The sequence below is a fragment of the Sinohyriopsis cumingii genome, chromosome 11 (assembly GCF_028554795.1).
Source record: "Sinohyriopsis cumingii isolate HCF-2022 chromosome 11, ASM2855479v2, whole genome shotgun sequence".
Classification (NCBI taxonomy): Eukaryota; Metazoa; Mollusca; class Bivalvia; order Unionida; family Unionidae; genus Sinohyriopsis; species Sinohyriopsis cumingii.
In genome coordinates, this window is record NC_142971.1 from 49,036,690 (window position 1) to 49,050,802 (window position 14,113).

The window sequence follows — 14,113 nt, forward strand, 5'->3', positions numbered from 1 at the left end:
TCCAAAATTTTTTTTAAATAATGCTCTATCTGGTCCCATTCCACAACGAGCTTTACTTATTTGAAGTATTTGTTCCATTTATTGTTTAACAGAGGATTGTTGTATAAAGCTTTCTGATTGGTCAAAATTTTGTAATTGCCCAATGAATCGTCGCGTAACAGAAACTGATGGAAAAGAGCATGTTTGCTAAACGTGGCGATTCAAATTTAAGAGCGGGACGAGAGATTGAATAACCATTTGAAAAATGTGCGGAAATGAGAATACCCTGAACGCAAATTTGATGGGAACATAATTGGTCAATCTGCATGAAAAATGAATGCCAGGACAAGCATTTTGCTTTTTGTGCCATAAAGAGCTTTACAGTAGCGGCTAACATGCTAAATAGGACAAAGAATTGAATCAGGAATCAGGATGATTTCGAAGTTATACAACTCCAAACTGATTAACTTCAGAATTTAAGGAGGGACAACGTGTAGATCACTGGTGGGAATTGTTGCCAGATATCCATGTCTATCAAAGATAGTCATATCTTTGCAGAATTTTCTTGGCTGAAAAGTAGAATCTACTTTCAATCTCATGAGGCATTATTGTGTATATTATCAAAATATTCTTGGTGTGTTGGAATTCAGTGTAAAGTAAGAGTAATTATATCATGATAAACGTTTGTCACGGCTGCTTATGGAACAAGGACTAATTCGAGAGACCACTGCATGGATCGACACAAGTGTGCACCAACAAATGAGGTACACGCTATGATATATGCCTCTACACAAAGCAAACTCAATCAGGGTGCACCTAAATATATCTACGAGATACATTAGAGGACCATCAGGTTGGATCAGATCTGGAATTCCAGCCTTAGCAGCACTGGTAGCTGCCATGATGTGGAAGGTGTGTCCATTATATCAATGTGAATAATAACCTAACCTGAGCAAAACACCCTCAATGATAGCGATAAAGATAGCTCTACTTAAGGCGCAACACTGTCCATGAGAAACAGTGAATCACAAAGGCGAGCTCCAAATAATATCCGAATACAATGGAATTTCCTGTTCACATGGAAAGGACAAACAAGGACATCATAGGTTATATCATTAATATGATATCCACACCCTGACGGAAAATGTCATTCTTAGATGCTCTATAATGCAGAATGAATGTGTTTATCCATATGAAATATCATGTCTGATATACACCGATTGTCTGTTGCAGAACAAATGGGCTCCACGAATAGCAAATTATCCATACTGCAACAAAGCAAAAGAAACCAGTTCACAAGTAGTTTGTAGTAAGAGTTCAGTGTACTAAATTATAAAACATATCAAATTAGAGGTCACAAAGAGGATGCCAGTTTGAATGTAACCATTGCAAAGGAATGGGGTCCAAAACATATGACACTAAATGTATGTACACAAATGTTCCTGAGCAGAAAGAAGATGGTTAGAAAAGTTGCCAGAGCATGAAAAGTGGGTTTATGTCACCTCCTTTTGTCTATGGTGCTTAGTACCTTCCAAGATGAATAGACCCATCCAATTTGATGATTACATAAAACACTGCAACTGTGTCTGTGAAACAGATGGAAATCTTAAGACTTAACCACTGAGTGTGTAGTGTAGGTTACTTTGATCTACTATTTTGGCCAAGGTGAATAGTATCAAGATGAATAGACCCATCAAATTTCATGAATGTACCTACATAAATCACTGCAACTGTGTCAGTGAAGCAGATGTAAATCTTAACACATATTGTGTGTGAAAAGTAGGTCATTTTGGCCACAGTAAATAGTACCCTCTAATTTCAATAGACACATCAGGTATCATTGCTGTACAAATAATAGTGTCTGCCAAACTGAGCTAAATGTAAACACTCCTTGTAATCAATGGAGCTTGAACAGTTGATCCATTGGACCTACTTTTTCCCATGGGTAATAATTGGAGCATGAAAGGCAGATCACAACTGCCAACTTTGACTCATGGTATCTAATATTCTTCAAGATGAATACACCCATTAAGTTTCATGACTATAGATACAGTTTGTCAGAGCAATTGTTAAATGTAATATAAATACTTCATGCTGGCATTAACACATTAACCCCTGGAGGTTTCTGTTGTTTTTGTCTGAAATTCGAGTAGGAAACACATTTTGAAAGCTATTTCTGAATACACCTGAATACATCCAAAAACACCAACATCCAGGTGATCTTCCAATAGCATACTGCCTAGTTGTGTTAGAAACATCATTTTTCATTGGCTATTTGGCTTGCACATGAGCAGAATTGTTCCAAATGCCCATCTTATCCTGCTTTTTGCAAAGGTTCATCTGTCTGTTTGCAGTTCATACCAGTTTGCCTTAGGTCTGAGACCAAAAAGTCTAAAATCCGGACACAAAAAAAAATAGAAAAAAATCGGGTCATAAAAATGAGATATCTCCCTCTGTATTTTGTAGTACAACTAGAAATTCCAGATTATTTAGTATTATTGTAGAGCTACATTTGTCTACCTTTCTATAATACCACCCACTTTAGTGTATCATACATGACCTTGACGCTACAGAGCTCGGCAGTAGGCTACTACCTCCTGCCACTTAAACTCATCACCAAGGGTTAATGTGTTAACATAATCATGACCAAAAAGAACAGTAGCTGCACCATGTATTCAAATATCTCATATCCAAATGGTAATGTCAAGGGAAAAAAGAGTTCCACTATTTTCATGTCTGATCTAACTAATTTAGCTCAAACTCCATGTTAATCCTCACACAAAAAGGGTGGAGACACAAGTTCAGCTTAACCAGATTCCACAGGGTAGGCTACTTTTAGGTGATAACAAGATTGTCATCTGGGACCATTTTCACTTTATTATTTCCAAAATGCAGAATGGTACTTACAAATTTCAATGGCAAGGGTTCATTTGTAGATGCACAGTTGTGGGATTCTTACAGATTTGAGAAATCAGTTTTCAAAACAATGAACCAAATGTGTGTAACTTCCATATATGTACAGGCTTTGCCACTATTTCTTCATTCTGCTTTAAAATGATAAAAATTCTTCACCAACCCCACATCACTTTAAATGGAATGGAAATTTCCCTTCTAAGTTTTATTTTTTTTAAAGGAGGGAGATTTCTCCTTGCATTTCTTAAAAATAAATCCTGAATAAGATTTATTGGGTTTTTTTTTGTGGGTAAGGTATGCCCCAGTTAAGAGACTATTTAGAATCAAGCCATGCAACACGTAATTTGTATCAGTTTAAAGTGTACCCTTGGATGGATAACAAAGTTGTACCAACATGCCACATTTGTCCAATAATAAGCTCACCCACCATATTCTAAAAACTTGTTTGCATAAAAGTTACAAAGCATATTTTTTCTCTATTAAGCCCACCCAATGTTTTGCATCTGCTCTCATCATGAGATACGTACTGTATATAAAGTGTGTAATTGTTTCTAAAAATAGTAACTTGTGATATTAATGGAATTCAACAACAACAACAACAACAACAATAATAATAATAATAATAATAAAGACTTTATTTAGAGAAGGTAACTCAATTAGTTAGAAAGCTAATCTACCTTGAGGCCTTCTATCTGTTATGTACAATATATACATAAACAACATGATGTGAAGAATCTGGCTTGACACTAAATAAGTGAGTGATTTTAAAAATCAAAATATCAAGCCTGGAACATGTGCACAGGCATCTGTGAACAAATAAACATATATAAAATGTAAAATATCATCCTGCATGGAAAAATCCAACTATGAAAATGATGCAAATTACAGAAAAGCAGATGGTATTTATTTTACTAGAACTGTTCAATTGTCTATAAAGATTTCATCCATTTAAGACATTGATTATGAAATGAAGAAATGCTAGGAGTCTGCCTTATGTCACTGGGAATGTTGTTTCATACCAGTGGACCAGTATATTGAAAACTTTTTTTAAACAATTCCTTCTTTGGCCTTGGTATAATGTAATTTTTACTTCAGATGGACCTTATATTTGGAGTACCATCAGCACCTCTGGTGAAAGATATTGCTTAGATAGACAGGGATGGCTTTTCTGGCTACTTTATACATCAATTTGGCCTTTCTAAGAAATATTCTTTCATGTATTGTTAACATCTTTTTATTATTCATTGCATCCTGAAAATTGTCTATACATTGATCTATAATTAAATGGAAACCCTCATTTGGAGTCTTAAAAGTGTTGTTATGTTTTAATTAGAGGTATTACCCCAAATTACATTACAATAGTCCAGATATGGCTAAATATAACTTTAAAGATGACCCTACACTGAAGAGGAATGTATGTTTTGATTTTCATCCTTAACCAAAGATAAGAATTAACCTTTCTTGAAATATGTTTAATGTGAATAGACCAAGTAAGATTGTTATCTACGAATACACCAAGAATTTTATTCTGAGAGGTCATATTAAGGCTCACATTGTCAAATAAAACCTGTCAATGACTTGTCTCAGTACTCACACAAGCTTATAGATCAACAGCCATATCAAATGACTTGAGAGTCAATAACAAATCTAACTCCATATGGGAACTAACATTTTAGACTAGTTTAACAAATGCGTGTCAAAAATAATTTTGTTTTTCATCTGTGAACAGAAGTATTTACAATACATAAAGAGATATATGTCACTTAAACAACAATAATGCATCACCATGTGTCATGCTCAGTCTAAACTGTCTGGGTCAAATGCAATTTGTAAAACAAATAAAGTACTCTTTGGAATGGGAACCAATCCCTATGTATACAACACACACATTTAACATCCTATTCAAAACACAGTTGTGCAGCATGCAGAAGGCAAGTTGGTTTGTTGTGTTGTATTTTTTTTAACGGCACCTTCCAGGGAAGCAAACCTGATCCTATACAACTTAAAGTTTATTAAGGTAAACATAAATTGTTGCTTGAGATGGATCTTAATTAATATATATGTACATTTTCCACAAATTTAAAACTGCTTTGAAGATAATCAAGAGACAACCCATAGCAGGGTTTGTAGGCTAGTTTAAGTCTTTTAAAGGGGAGACCACCCAAGGGTTTGAAAAAGATTTGTAGATGGTGTATCAATATCAGCATCAAGAACAATCCTTGCTGCTCTCTTTTAATGGTTGGCACAATAGAATGTCTTTCTCTGCTCCTGACACAATGAGATTTTACTGTAAAGTAGAGTTTACCTTTTCTAATAACTTTATCAACTTGCCTTTCCCAGCTCAGGGTGTTGTCAATAAGGATACCAAGGTAGTTTTTCATTACCAGACTCTTCTGTGTCTAACGAATACACTCACTTATAAGACAAGTCTAAGTGCAAACAGGACAGACTCAGATCTGCCATTGCACAATAAGCTGTCAGATCTGGGTCTGTGCAGTTTGTTAAGAGTAATCAGCAGAACAAACAAGACAGATCCTGATATGGAGATGCATTATGCTACAGTAGATCAGGATCTTTGTTGTTTGCATTTTGACTCGACTTAAAAGCAAGTATATATTGTATCCCTATAGATCATTTTCAGATACTATTTTTAGCTGGCCAAACCTATCCCATAGCCGGTTACAGGTACGGTCATGCGCATTTGACATAGGGCAACTTGTGTGACCTACACTTCTTACATGAATAGAAAATTTGTCATTATAGATGGCCGCAGATAGTATTAAACAATAATATGCCAGCACACAAGTATAAGAGTTGAAATGTACGTTTTCATCAAGTATTTTTAACAATAAATGAGTATCTATTGCTTTATGTTACTGTATCGTGACTCATCTAAAGTTCGCCTGACCCCCCCCCCATTATGACTGCATGGTAATGAATAATCCGAAAATAAACAAGTTAATTTGTCTAATTAGCAGCAAACAATGAACACCAAAGGCGGTACATCACATATTAAGCAGATTCCTCAAAGATTTGCCATTTAGTTAATAAATTAAATGGGAATGAATGTGAATCTGAAAGCTGCTTGGATTGGCTAAGAAATTTATTTATCCAGGACCGTGGACAGAGTAGGACAAATTCCTTGGGACCACAATGGTCAGGGGGTCCACTGTTGTTTCAATCTGTGATTCATTGGGGCCTATTGCATAATTTTTCCTAGGGCCCACAAATCTTGTCCGATGCCCTGGTCCTCTCTGATGCTTTTTGTGGTCATATCTACTTTTCTGTTTTAGGCAGGCTACTTAACTATTTACTCATGATTTTTAAACACACTATTTCTGTGAAGGGTGTACAGATGTCAAACATTGAAAAATTTGTTTGAAACTTTCTTCACGAACATACATTATGTTCATGACAATCGCTTAAAAGTTGCCCTACGTTGATTGCGCATGCGTTTATTATTGGAGTGGAAAACCCCACATTCGACTTCCCGAAAAAGGTCTATAACATTACATGTACGTGGAATCTTTGTTTTCTTTCCCAGTTTTTACCAAAATTTGACTTACAATAATCATGACTTTTAACTTGGTTGCATTTATCTCATCATATCATTTTGATTACATTAGTTGTTTATGTAAGCTAATCCTGATTTAAGTTGGTGGCAAGTTGATCCAATGTTATATAATGGCCTGTAGCAAGCAAACATGTTAGCAGTGCATATCTTAATTTGATCTGGTAAATTGTAAAGCAGAAGGAGTAATGCTCCAACTATTGACCTTTGTGTGACTTCATGAGTTTTTTCATCTGAAAATTTATTTAAAATATAAACTTGTATGCCTGCAGGATTGGATTGCAAGCAAGAGAAATTTTTGTGGTTAATTTGATATATTATAGGCTTTTCCAGCAGGACTTTTTAGACTAACTCATTAACCCCATGTGTCACATTTACAGTCATAAGGTTGTACCCTACTTCCAACCTCTGTAACATTAACATCATTTATGATATACCAAAGTATGGTATTGGAGAAAAGGAGAAATATAGAGTTCGGCAATCATACCAAATAATGTACATTTTCTACTGGCATTAAAATATACAGCAGGGGAAAAAAACATTTTTGAGACCAGACTTTTTTGTACCTCAAAAAATGTCAGTTTTAAAACAGGAGTTTGTTTCTGGATTTTACACATTTGACCTTAGATCTATTGGTCCAGACTGATTATTGTCTGCAAACGGTAGGATATGTTTGAGATATGGAGTAAAATGGAGTCATGACATGAAAATTGTGGGTCAACTGTGCCAAAAAGAAGTCCAATTTTCACCCTTTTGCACATGTGCAGGAGAAATTGCCATTAGCATCCTTTATACGCCTAAGCATCTGGCTAAACAAAACTCTTTCACATAAGCAAGTGATTTGGATGCATCCATTTGTTTCCAACCCCCATTTTGGGTGAAAATTAAAAGAGTCTCAAAGAGTTAACAATGTCAAAAACCTTTGCAAGGTCAAGAAACACTGTAGCTCCAAAGTTACCTTGGTCTACAGTTGTTTTGTATCAGAAATATTTTCTTCCTTCATCATTGGAGTTACTTTGGGGAGTAATATTTACCAGTAGATTAAAGATATACACAAAGCCAAAAACAAAAAATCTGTGCATTTCCTATTAGACAGGTTTGAATATTAGGATAAGCATATAGGGATTTTAAAAAAAATTTAACATCAAATATATTATAATGATTAGTATATATAATTTTTTTGTTACCATGGAGGAAAAAAGTGCCAGGGTTGGCATCGAAAAACATGGATGGTCGGTTTACCAGAAACACATTTTGTTTTGCCTATGGGATGGTGCAATCACTCGAGACAAAGTTTTAGAAATTTGGTGCTAATGTAAATTAATATCATATCGACCCATAGTAGTTTTCAAATCAAGTTTATCTAATTCATTTAAAATGAATTGTAAACTTATTTTGGTGGATTTTTCTTTGCCAAGTTTTGAGGAAATATGCTCATTTAATTCATCACCTGAGAATTGTTTATGAACAGGGAGATCCACCAGTTTTTAAATTAATATATTGTTTACAAATCATTCATTACAGCATTTGTAATTTAAAGAGGTTCTTGCTGAATGGTACCATTTCAATCACTGATATATCTAAATGGTTGACTGACAAATTTGCCTTCAAGGTATCCTGGGTTTCTTACCTTTTCAAGCAACTACCGGTACAGTATATACTTGCTTTTTGAGTCCATCTATAAACTGCACAGACCAAGACATGGTGTCACATAATGCACCAACAGATCTGGGTCTGTGCAGTTTGTTAGGCGTAATCAGTATACATATTATAAACAACAAAGACCTTGATCTGCTATGCAGATCTGGATCTTTGTTGTTTGCAGTTTGACTAGACTTATAAAGTGAATATATACAGTGTATTTCCTTATCCTGTCTTTATTCCATGATAGCTGTTGTATTTTTCCTATATAAAAAGAATTATACTACATCATTATATAGGTTTGTGGTTGTTTTTGTGTCTGCCAGACTGTCTTATTGTTGATGTACTACCAATCCTGGTGGAATAATAAGGTTCTCCACAGGATTATAAATGAAAGAACTGTAAAATCATCAAATGGATCCTTGAATGTTTCCTGAAGCTGTATGGGGGAGACACAGCCCGAATCAGGTAAAATTGTCTCGGCTGGCACTAGGTTCCAGTACACTGTAGGATACATTATGTCCTCAGATTCAGAGAATCCTTCATCAAAGTTGATTTCCATAGTATCTGTATTATCAGACACAGTAGTATGTAACCAGTGGATCACAATTTTGGTTAAAATAGTCCACTATGGCCTTCACAAACAAGGCATACATCCTAAGCCTCACACTCAGTCAACGAAATAATCTGATAACCCACTTTACCTGTGATTATCAACTATTATGCAAGTGGTCTATTTACCTGTGATTATCAACTATTGTGCAAGTGGTCTATTTACCTGTGATTATCAACTATTATGCAAGTGGTCTATTTACCTGTGATTATAAACTATTATGCAAGTGGTCTATTTACCTGTGATTATCAACTATTGTGCAAGTGGTCTATTTACCTGTGATTATCAACTATTGTGCAAGTGGTCTATTTATTATTTTGCTTCCAATTAACTGGACATATACTTCTGGGTGCATTCCAACACAGAATTTCACATGCTGCTTTAGTGCAGGGCTTTTCATATGCAAAATCTCCATTTGTAGGTACATGCGGTAGTGCCTATCTTGATGTAACAGTGCTAAGGGGACTAGTCACAAGCATGGCCTTATAAACAACCCTAACAGAATTCAGAGAAAGCATTCCCAGAAGACCTTTTCTAGAGTTAAGCTTATGGTCCAATTGTGCTATTCAATTGAGACCCTTTATCCTACTCTAGTGTACATACTGAAATGCCCCATATTTAAATATACAATCCAAAGAAAGCCATGTATCCACCCTTCACACACACTTTTGCAACTGATAATGTATATTACAATTTCCCAAAATTATTACATGTATATTAAATGGGAAATTACTTGTAAAATTTACCCTAATGAGCTAATTAATTCCAAATTAAACTTTAACTACCCAACTCTATTTTGAGCACTTTATATTAACTACAAGAGATTAAAATTTCCCAACAACTGATCACTAATTTAATGTCTGAGCAATAAGGGAAACCAGCCATCATTGATTTTATTAGCTTTACAAACACATAACCCAACTGCCATACTGACCTTTGTTTCAATTTCTCAGCCTGGACTGTAACCTAACATCATTGCCGGCTCCTGATAATACCATATTTAACATGAATCACAGCCCCTAAATTTAACAGTAAATGTACTCCTCAATTATATACAATTATTAAATTTATCAAAGCAATTTATTAAATCTATATACAAATATATCTTCTCTTCTAAAACTTAAATATAAATACCATATCACCTGAAATAACTATATTTAGCTCTATAATATATATATCTGGGATATCGTATATCTGGGTTTTTTGGCTTTGATTATATCATATTGAGGAGATTGAAGTTCTGTACCCAAGGATACACCAAAGTGGCCAACCCAAGACGGCCTTAATGGGTATCAAAACCCATGACCTTGGTTTCAATCCTGGAACCAACCAAGTTACTGTGGCTCCCCATAATGTATACACCTTGTAATTGATTATTAGTTATATATTTGCCAGAGCACTCAGAAAAGACCCTCAACTTCAAACTCTTACCACAAGTTGTCTGCAAATGTTGCAAACAGTAAAAACATAGCAAACCATGTATTGTCATTATAGTGACAACCAGGCAGATACTTCCCAACTTGTTAAAAACAACTTTATAATTAACCTTTGTAAATCTCTGAGCACTGAACAACACACCGGAGTATCACTGCATTAAGACGGTCGTATGTTTTAACCATGAAATGTTATTTTTGTCCACTAGTCCATGTTGACCACATACAAGTTACAAAACTACTTGTAATGTACACCTCTGGAAATGATTTCATAATAATGTCTGACTTGCATAACTAACATAATTATAAACAACTGAAGTTAAGATGTCACCCTTGTGATATAAATAGATATTATGCCATTTACACTCAATTAGTTTCATGACCTGCCAAAAATTGTTGTATTCATACAAACTGAACAAGATCACTAAAAACAATAGTGAATCTAATTCTAAATTCTGTCTTGTATTATTATATTTCCATTATCTGTGATGGAAATGGTCTGGAAGCAATTTGTTGTTATGGGACTTGACAGAGGGATAATAAAATATCACTTCTATTTACATATTCAATTTTCAGTACTGTCCTAAACAAAAGTGAAAGAGAGTACCATATACATACATAAATTTGTATATAAATATAATTTGACTCCACTTCATCATTAATTTCGTTCAATACAATCAAACAATTTTAGCCAGCCTGTGAATAATAATAATAATAATAATAATAATAATAATTTATTATTTAATAAGGGTAACTCATTTAGAATGCAGATGTATCTGGTATCCCTTCAGGCTCACATCTACATTCTAAATGTCTACACACATGAATCTTACCAACGAAATGTGTATAGTAAAAGCATAGTCTAAATGTTTAACAAAGGAACAATCAAGCAATCATGATTTAACTAGACAATGGATATGTCAATTAGATTGAAAAACAAGACATGTTAGCATGCACAAAAGACAAAACAGCTAGAATACAAGCAGTAATGTTACAAAATATATAATGACATGTAGAAATCAACCAAATTCAAGCTTGAAATATTTTTGATATTTTTCTTCAAAACTTTCAACAGAAGAGACTGATCTAACTGATGTAGCCAAAGAATTCCATATCCTTATATTGCAAACTATTTAAAACTACAAACTTCTTCATTATTGTTTTTTTTGGAAGGTTAACTATAAAACATAGTGCCTATATTATCAAACAGTTCTTGCATTTGTAGCCATGTACTGTCTTCTAAAATCTGACATTTAATTTAATCCATTTCAGTTCATGGAAAAGAATGCTAGATAGTACGTGTGCCAAAAGAAGCATCCAGAATTTAAGGCAAGCTACTATCTTTTGTATCTTGTTTATTCTTTCTAGCTGACTCTTGAAGCAGTTTCCCCATATTGTCAAACAATAGTTGTTGTTGTTGTTGTTGTTGTAGGGTTTAATGCCATTTTTCAGCACATGATAGGCTATACATGGCGACCAGTATTAATGGTGGAGGAAGAACCCAGGAAAACCCCAGAAAGAACCAGTGACCCACGAGAAGCTACTGGCAAGCTTTCTCACATACCCACGTTGGCTGAATCCGAGACTCAAACCCACACAGACAGAGGTGAGATGGTAGTGATCCATAACGGAAAATGCTTTAGACCACTCGGCCACTCTGGGCCCCTCAAACAATAGTCAATAACTGCCAAAATGTAGGCATTGTATTAGTGTTCTAGTTTGGCTGGATAGGTACTCCTTAATCTTAATTCACATAATTAGTTTACTTGATAGAAAGCTGTAGACATAGTCAACATGTTAATTCCACTTTTGATCAATTGTTCATCTATCGCTCCTAAAAGTTTTTCTTCCCTAATATTTTCAACGAGTTTACCATTTATTGCCAAATTTAAATTTTCTCAGAAGTGGAATGTTTCTTTGATGAGGCTGTAACACTTCATTTTATTTTTGTTTCATTTGTAACCATTTTGTTTTGTTTTGACCATGTCTCAATATTTCTTATATTAGAGTCTAGCAGAACATTTATAATGATTGCAACATGACATAAAGCTGTTAATAGTAACATCATCTATAAACAAGTCTGTTCTTGAGTGCTCTGTCCGTAGAGGAAGGTCACTGGTAAAAATAGGAATGAGCAATGGGCCTCAAATAGAGCACACGAAACACATTGATTAATTTCCAATGAGCAAGGTTCAACATTTCCAATGGCAATATTTGTGTCCTGTCATAATGATAATATGAAAACTAGTTTAGTATCAAATTTATAGCATTTTAAGTGATACAATAGACTATCATGATTGACAAAGTCAGAAACCTTCCAATGTCTAGAAATAATATGCACACAAGGTTCCTGATGTTGATACAGTGCAGCCAATAGTTTGTAAGTTTTGATAAAGCTTTTTGGCATTCATGACCCTTATGAAATGCTGACTGTTTATTGTGAAAGTGTGAGAATGATTTCAAATAGTCAATCATAATCTGATAGATTTCTGATAATGAAGCACAACTGGCAGGAACAATAGAAATAGGTTTTTAGTTTCCAGGGTCCATCTTAAAGCCATCATTGACCAGTGGACCTTATGCAATGGTCATCTATCTGTCATCTGTCCATCATCTATCTGTCCATTAGCATAAGTTCCTTATCTCTACTACTCCTAAATATTAAGAATACCAGTAGTCATGAAACATTATGCACATATTCATCCCATGATGTAGTTGGTCCTAACTGAAAATGGTGCTGGTCAGAAATCCAATCTAGCCACTACTGTGGCCATCTTAAAAATGTGAAAAAATAATCATATCGACATAGGGTTTTCACTATGAGACTTCTTTTGATGTTGAAGTCCTGAATGAAAATTTTGCTAATTTGATGTTCAATATCACCATCATGGCTGCCAACTTGAAAATCTTGTTATTGCAACTCCAAAAACAGAAAGTCATTTTCATGCGGGATTTTCTCCAAAAGACTTCTTATGATGTCCAGTTGGTACTAAATGAATTTTGTTTGTGCCTATCTGACATCCAATGTGGCAACCTGAGTGTGGATGTTGAAAATTGTATTGTCGCTACTACTGAAGGGATGGTCATATTGACATGAGGTATTACTACAGACTTCTTAGTATGTATAGTTGGTTGTAAATGAAAATCTGACATCCAAATTTGTAACCACATCAGACATCTTCAAACTTTATTACTGTTATCACTACTTCTGCCAAATGGGTGGTCATATCAACACCAGGTTTTCAAAAAAGACTTATGAAATCCAGTTAGTCTTAAACAAAATGGTGCTGATTTGACATCCAAAATGGACACCACAGCAGCCATCTTCAAAATCTTGTTATCAATACTCCAGAATGGAATGTCATACTGACATGATTTTTTTTAAAGAGGACTTAAAACTAGTTACTCCTAAAGAAAATGGTGCTGATCTGATATTCAATATGTGGCCTTCTTGAAAATCTTGTCTTTGCTACTCTTCTTAAATCGAAAAATCATTTTGACACGAGATTTTCATCAAAAGAATTCTTGTGTTGTCTGTTTGGTCCTTCATTAAAAAGGCTAACCCTCAATATGGCTACTAGATCTGAAAAATGATCTGCTACCAGAAACAGGAGATTATCTTTTGCTATAAAGATGGCAAATAGTTTATTGGCACGTGTAACTTTATGCTGATTCAGTGAACATGGATTTCAGTAATGACGTATTTGTTGTCATGGCTAATATGATTTAATGAGATGGGTTTCTGCATGATGTGCAATGTAGTTCTTTCCACTTTACAAGGCTTTAAAATCAGGTTTACAGGAAGAGTAAAAAAGCATATTTATGTCCCTTTAAACTTGTCAGCGTTCAATACGATTCCCATTTCCAACCATCACTGATATTCATCTCCTATTTTGGCTGCTTGAATTTTTTATTTTTTTTGCACTGGCACACTAAAACTTCTCAAAATTTTAAAATCCAAAG

The 14,113-nt window shown here is 34.5% G+C and overlaps 2 protein-coding genes across 3 annotated transcripts in view; one reads left to right on the forward strand and one right to left on the reverse strand.

Moving 5' to 3' along the window:
* Positions 1-14,113, reverse strand: part of LOC149788414 (stabilin-2-like) — a 495,609-nt gene that overhangs the window by 269,156 nt on the left and 212,340 nt on the right. The gene's annotated exons all lie outside the window — the stretch shown is intronic.
* The window catches only part of LOC149788415 (sex peptide receptor-like), a 131,522-nt gene that overhangs the window by 30,854 nt on the left and 86,555 nt on the right, over positions 1-14,113 (forward strand). The window contains exons 1-2 of one of the 2 annotated variants that reach the window (XM_089974377.1): positions 4,844-4,909; positions 11,423-11,479. The gene's annotated coding sequence lies outside the window, so the exon portion shown is untranslated. Of the gene's footprint in view, positions 1-4,843; positions 4,910-11,422; positions 11,480-14,113 lie in introns of those variants that run through there. The other variant, XM_089974376.1, reaches the window with a different exon arrangement.